The sequence below is a fragment of the Macrosteles quadrilineatus genome, unplaced genomic scaffold, assembly GCF_028750875.1.
Source record: "Macrosteles quadrilineatus isolate MER2022 unplaced genomic scaffold, UCM_ALF_1.0 Scaffold_2__2_contigs__length_208266976, whole genome shotgun sequence".
Classification (NCBI taxonomy): domain Eukaryota; kingdom Metazoa; phylum Arthropoda; class Insecta; order Hemiptera; family Cicadellidae; genus Macrosteles; species Macrosteles quadrilineatus.
The window spans coordinates 93,287,818-93,294,844 of record NW_026542595.1 but is presented as its reverse complement, the minus strand read 5'-3'; positions in this window follow the sequence as shown (position 1 = coordinate 93,294,844).

Below are 7,027 nucleotides of genomic sequence, written 5' to 3'. Positions count from 1 at the left end.
CACTGACTCAAATAGTCTCGTGTTTTTTTTTTTAATGCCCTGTTTTGAATCGGGAAACCGATTGACCACGACCGTTGTGGTTGTTTTGCCTAAATGCCTAAATAAAGTATTAAAGTATTAAATGTACTACTAATAACATTTCTTATGTTTGTATAAAACCTTAATGTAATAAATAATTTACAAACAACCTGCATCGTTTACTGGATTTAACCTTTTCCCAGACAAATTACAGGTTACAAAGAATAGGAGAGTAACCGAGTGAGTGTCGATTCAACAACTGCTCAGATGGGCTTGTGTTTTATTATACTCCATATTGTTTTTTTAATCAGATCGATCGTGATCGTCTTTACCTAGATGTACTCCAAAAATAGTATTTAATTATGATGTCTATTTAAACCTCAGTTCGTAAATAATTTAAAAACGGGCTGTGTTAAACAACTCAAATTGACTATTGATTAAACACTCTTCAGGATGTTGGTTAGTCCATGATTGGATCTTTTTCGGAACCGATGGTGGGTTTCAACCGAGGAAAGTGATCTGATCAAACTAATCGGGACCTCGATGAAATCGCCCACAAAACAATCGATCGGGCATACGATTGGTGGGATTGCTCCCACTCCACTTCCTCCTTCACACCCCCCCCCCTTCCGTCTAAGAGGCCTTAAATACGGAGCGGTCGGGCACGAGGCGATCAGTCGTCAGTGAGCGTGGTCAGTGCGAGTTGTGTACGGTAGACTCCCAAGTACTATAGTTTTCTTTGTGTGTGTTTCACTTAATATTTTAAGATTTTTATCTGATCTTATATTTTGTTGTTTAGTTATTTTACACCAATTCAGACATCATGTCTTTTTTAAATGACTCTTTCCCTAACAACCGCCACATTGACATGGGAGCTTCGTGCGACACTACCAGACCGCCCAAGGAGCAGATGGACGCGATGGTCACCCTTTGGACGAATGACAAACGTCCAGCATATATCGTTGCAGACGAAGATGTCCCACACCTCCCTGCCACATCTATATCTGTGTATAGTCCAATTAAACAGTCCTCCCCCGTCGGACTCATGGAGTGTTTTATGAAGCAGGTATTTCATGAGCTGTCTTTCCACCCTTTCGACATCTTTACAACATGTATCTGAAAAACTACTTAGCACAACTGAATGTTTAACAGAATCCAGTTGAGAGACAACAGAGATTAAACAACAATCGAAAAAACTGAAGAAAGACTGCGCGGATCTAAAAAGCAGGACTAATATGCCAGAGGAGAGGATCTGTATCTTGGAACGGTCCAACAGACAAAACAACATCATCATAACAGGAATTCCGAAGACTCCAGATGAATATTTATACAATATCCCCTTAGTGTACCGTTTGAAACAAGTTAACTAATGGTCACACACAGGATCCCTACTTCTCCTCGAGCACATTCATCAAATATACTCGTCACGTTTCTCAACTGTGAGACTAAGGATAAGTGGCTCGCGCGTTTCAAAATTATCAGAGTTTGAAATTGCCAGCGTGTGCACATCGGAGGGCACAGGGCACAGAACACCTGAAAACGAACTGTTCCTCAAATCGTTGAAGGAGAAATGCCTTCTGCTTCTTTATTATACCATATTGTCTTTTTAATTAATGTTAACTGAGTGGCACATTTCAATTTTGATTAGTTATAGGTTTTGTATAATATTTATAAATTGTATACTTTTGATATTTATAGAAATCGTATATATTATATAAAATGTATATTTATGTTTACTTTTAATTTTGTACATAAAGAATAACAGTAAGTAGTAAGGAAACATAAGTTCTGAAAAATGAATTTTCACGTGAAAACGGCATATAACATAGTTCTGGAACCGAAACCCGCCGTGAAAAAAAGTAAACGCCTCGACCAAACAATTGTGAAACCAAAACTGCGAATATGTTGCAGTGGTTAAATAATAAATTTGGCATCAATTTCACAGCGAGGCTAACCAATTGAAACGCTTAGTGAAAATATAGTGCTAATTTATTGTAACTAAATAAGTAAAACATCTTAAGTAAGATAAATAATCAATATTGCTTATAAACTGAAGGCTAAAGACTGATGAATTCTAGTGGGCGAGTAAGAAAAAGGAAATGCATTATTTAATTATTGTTTTTAATTAGTATATCTATTTTCATCTAAAAAGGAATACCCTTAAATTCTAATAACTTCTGTTGGATACTTTTGATTCCACTGATTCTTTTAAACTGTTTTTGTAGCTATACCGGCTCTAACATTTGACATGTCGCCAGCAGGATAAAAGGTAAATGAATCACTAACACATGTTATACACAATTATTTATTGAAAATTACAATGAATTTGTAGTATTGGCTCAGTTTAACGCTGCAACTGGTGCATCTAGTAAAGATCATCATTTAAAAGTTCTCTTAAATGATGACTTTTTTCATCATCTTCACTAGATGTTACTCTCGGGTCCTGTGCTGCTCCATTAAGGGTGTTAGATGGAGCATATACCGTCTGTGCTTTGTACCAAGTGACATCATATGGTGTTCTAGAAGTTGATGATATAAATCCACTTTGGACAGTGCGCCGTGCTTTTTCAAAAAAGGCTTGATTCTTTTCAGCAATTCTTTTGATGAAATTCCAGAATCACACATTAAAGGAAGCTTGTCCTGAGATAAATCATTTGGAAAAAAATTGAATACGTTTGCGAATAGGTGGTGCGAGACTTGCGTTAAAAGAAGTTGCAAATCTAATAGCTCAGGTTGAGAAAAAAAATTATCCATGGTCTTCAATTTTGGAATTACATTTTGCCAGAGCGTGATAGAATTTAGTCCAAGAAGTATTATGTTTTGTATGATTTGCAATAGACTTATCATCCCCGGTTTTCATACATCGTGTTCATCCATGTGCTGGGTAGTGGCTGCGGTGCTCATTACTGTGAAATATATATTTATATTAGAATCTCCCTATATTTGAATTGTGAAAGAGCATTTAAAAGAATGCTTTATCTGCCTGTGGATCCTATACCACCTACCTTTCTCTGTGTATTTTGGAGGTTGAAAATTTCCACTACACATAAATACATCATAACCTCACATATTAGCTGCGCAATTTTATCTCCTACCCTAACTGTATAATCGAGATCGGAATACAAAATAACGCCTACATTCCCGGTATAATCCTGATCTACAACCCCACCCGCTACTTCAATAAAATTGTTATAAGCTAAGCCTGATCTCGATGCTATCCTGCCATAACGGGTTTGTGGCAATTGCACTGCCAAGTCTGTCAATAGTAGAGCTTTGCCATGTTTAGGTATGATGACTTCATAAGATGACCTGAGATCAAGACCAGCTGAGTAAGGTGAGTAGTGGTGAACTGGTGGACCTATCGCGAACAGCTGTCAGCTGTCAGGGCAGATGTTGTGAATTAATTGAGTTTAAAGGGCATCAGGCGGAAATGGTGGCTTCCGGTGCTACGTCACTTTGTGACGTCATAGGTGATGGAATACGTCATGAGAGGGTGACGTATGTGGTATGACGTAGGATTGGGATTATAAGTCAAAACTGCAGTTGGGTTTTATGCGGGTGTTTCCGGTGATACGTCACTTGTGACGTATGTGGGTAGTGACGTAGGTTGTTGAGGTAATTTGTGTGTGTTTAAAAGAATGGGAAACTACTTCACACTTATAGTGTAGGATAGCTTCTTTCTTTTGTTTATTCTTTATTTATAGAAAACAGAAGGAATGAGAGTAAGTTGTACAGTGTGGAAGTCAACAAGATTTCGTTGTCAGCTCATGACGACAAAAGATTCGTTTGTAATGATGGCATTACAAAACACCTGAGAATTAAAAGATGGAGAACGAGGTTAAGTTTGACTAAACTCGAGTGTAAATGGAATAAGTCAGAAATAGAGACTCGAGTGTAAGATTGGAAATAGCTGAAAAATTGATTGCCAAACCAAACTTTATAGATCGAACAGTGTACAATGAGATTTTGGGAAGGTCATCTTTTCTTTTTTTTACAGAACAACTGGCAGCTGTACATATGAGTAAGACCAAACTTCTATTCAACAAAGCAATCTACATCGAGTTTATTTGATTCACCCACCGTTGGTGTTTATTGTTGTTTATATCTAAAATTTGGTACTTTTAAACAATTTCCAAATTCAAACTATCCCCCTTAACTGACGTGTCTACGTACCATACAGAGAAGTACAAGACCATCTGTCTGTATGATGTACAAACGGTTGTATTCAGTCTGTGTGATAATTAGAAAGAAAACCTGAGCTCACTGACTGTGCAACAAGTCGGTAGAGCAGTACACTACTGTTGAATGCAAAATAAAAAAAGGAAGCTAGCCTACAGTTGTAATGATGGCATTAGGACTTTGACAATGGAAATAGCTGCAAAATTTATTGCTAAGCCTAACTTTATCGACCGAACCATTTACAATGAAAACTTAGTAGGCATTCATATGAGTAAAACCACAGTGATTTTAAACCAACCATTGAGCTTAATAAGATTGCATTATCAACTCATGATGATAAAAGATACATCTTATCCAATGGGATAAGTTCCTTACCATTGAGACACTCAAAAATTCCACAAGAAGAATTCGTCGAGATGGAAGAAGAACACTCGCTTTCGACAGACTAAGCTTGAAGTAATTTGCATAAGGGGGGTCTCCATAGCACAGGGTTATTTGGTCTAGACCTGTGTGAACCTCTTCCCCCCTGATTTTAAACAAACCAATCTATATTGGTATGTCCATATTAGATTTGAGCAAAGTACGAATGTATGACTTTTACTACGATATTATGAAGCCCCACCGTTGGTGTTTATTGTTGTTTATATATAAAATTTGGTACTTTTAAACTATTTTCCAGTTGAAATTACCCTCATTAGCTTATCTGCTACGATCCGTACAGAGTATAATTGACCACCTGCCTGTATGATGTACAAAAAGGTTGTATTCAGTAGAGCAGTACACTACTGTTGAATGCAAAAACTTGAACCCGCATTAATAGTTCTGTTGGTGGACACACACACACCTGCGGGCGGTGTCAGTAAAGCAGTACATGGAATTTGAACTATCCAAGTCGATAATGTAGTACTGTATGGGAAAATATTTCCAACTTAAACATCCTTGATCAAAGTTTAGTATTACTTTTAATTCTGTAGGTTAATCCTGCTCTGTAAGCGGTAGTTGTTTAATACCCGAGATCTGGAAATACACTGACGGAGACAATATTCATTCAAAGAAGCTCTCCCCCTCCTTGTATCGTAGTGGGAGTAGCGTGAGTCCTTGATCTAAGAGGTTTGCGGGTTCGATCCCTACCAATCACAAAAAAACGTTATATTTTTATTTTATTTTATACATATCTACTTGCTGTAGTTCATAACAAATGCAAAACAAATGATAATTCATATATCGAATGTTAAAAACAGTTGAAAGAAGGCTTAATTGGAACTTTACAGTTGAGTATAAAAAAATGGCCTTTGTAAAGGCCACCAATGTTGGAAGTGCAAAAACTTGAACCCGCATTAATCGTTCTGTTGATGGACACACACACACACACACCTGCGGGCGGTGTTGGTAAAGCAGTACTGTACTTGGAACTTGAACTATCCAAGTCGGTAATGTAGCACTGTATGAAGAAATATTTCCAACTCTAAACATCCTTGATCACAGTTTAGTATTACTTTTAATTCTGTAGGTTAATCCTGCTCTGTAAGCGGTAGTTGTTTAATACCCGAGATCTGGAAATACAATGACGGAGACAATATTCATTCAAAGAAGCTCTCTCCCTCCTTGTATCGTAGTGGGAGTAGCGTGAGTCCTTGATCTAAGAGGTTTGTGGGTTCGATCCCTACCAATCACAAAAAAAAACGTTATATTTTTATTTTATTTTATACATAAATCTACTTGCTGTAGTTTATAACAAATGCAAAAAAATGATAATTCATGTATCGAATGTTAAAAAAACAGTTGAAAGAAGGATTAATCGGAACTTTACAGTTGAGTATAAAAAATGGCCTTTGTAAAGGCCACCAATGTTGGATGTTAAATTTACATTTCGTAGGTGTTATGTACTCTTAGGATGAGGGGTAATCTAAATGATGTTTGTTTCTAGCGGTTGGTAGTTTATGAAGCTATGTATGAACTAGAGGTTTGCGGGTTCGATCCCTACCAATCACAAAAAAAACGTTATATTTTTATTTTATTTTATACATAAATCTACTTGCTGTAGTTCATAACAAATGCAAAACAAATCATAATTCATGTATCGAATGTTAAAACAGATGAAATAAGGCTTAATTGGAACTTTACAGTTGAGTATAAAAAATGGCCTTTGTAAAGGCCACCAATGTTGGATGTTAAATTTACATTTCGTAGGTGTTATGTACTCTTGGGATGAGGGGTAATCTAAATGATGTTTGTTTCTAGCGGTTGGTAGTTTATGAAGCTATGTATGAACTAGAGGTTCGCGGGTTCGATCCCTACCAATCACCAAACGCTTAATTTACAGTTGAAGTAATATGTTGATTTTCGGTATAGTATCGTATCGTAGTGGGAGTTCTTGATCCAAGAGGTTTGCGGGTTCGATCCCTACCAATCACAAAAAACATTATATTTTTATTTTATTTTACACATATCTACTTGCTGTACTCCATAACAAATGCAAAACAAATGATAATTCATGTATCGAATGTTAAAAAACAGTTGAAAGAAGGTTTAATTGGAACTTTACAGTTGAGTATAAAAAATGACCTTTGTAAAGGCCACCAATGTTGACGGTAGTACAGTTAACATATATCAAATACTCTAATGATAAAAGGTAACTAAGGCTGTTTCTAATCGGTGACGTAACATTATTGTATTTCAATCCTGTAATAATTAAACAAACAGCTTGTACCACAAATGTTGTTTTGTTTTTTATATGTTGGTAGAGTAAGCCCATACAAATGTGTAAGTGTTTCAATTCATGTTTCTATGTGGTTGTTAACGTATATATATATATATATATACAGGGTGA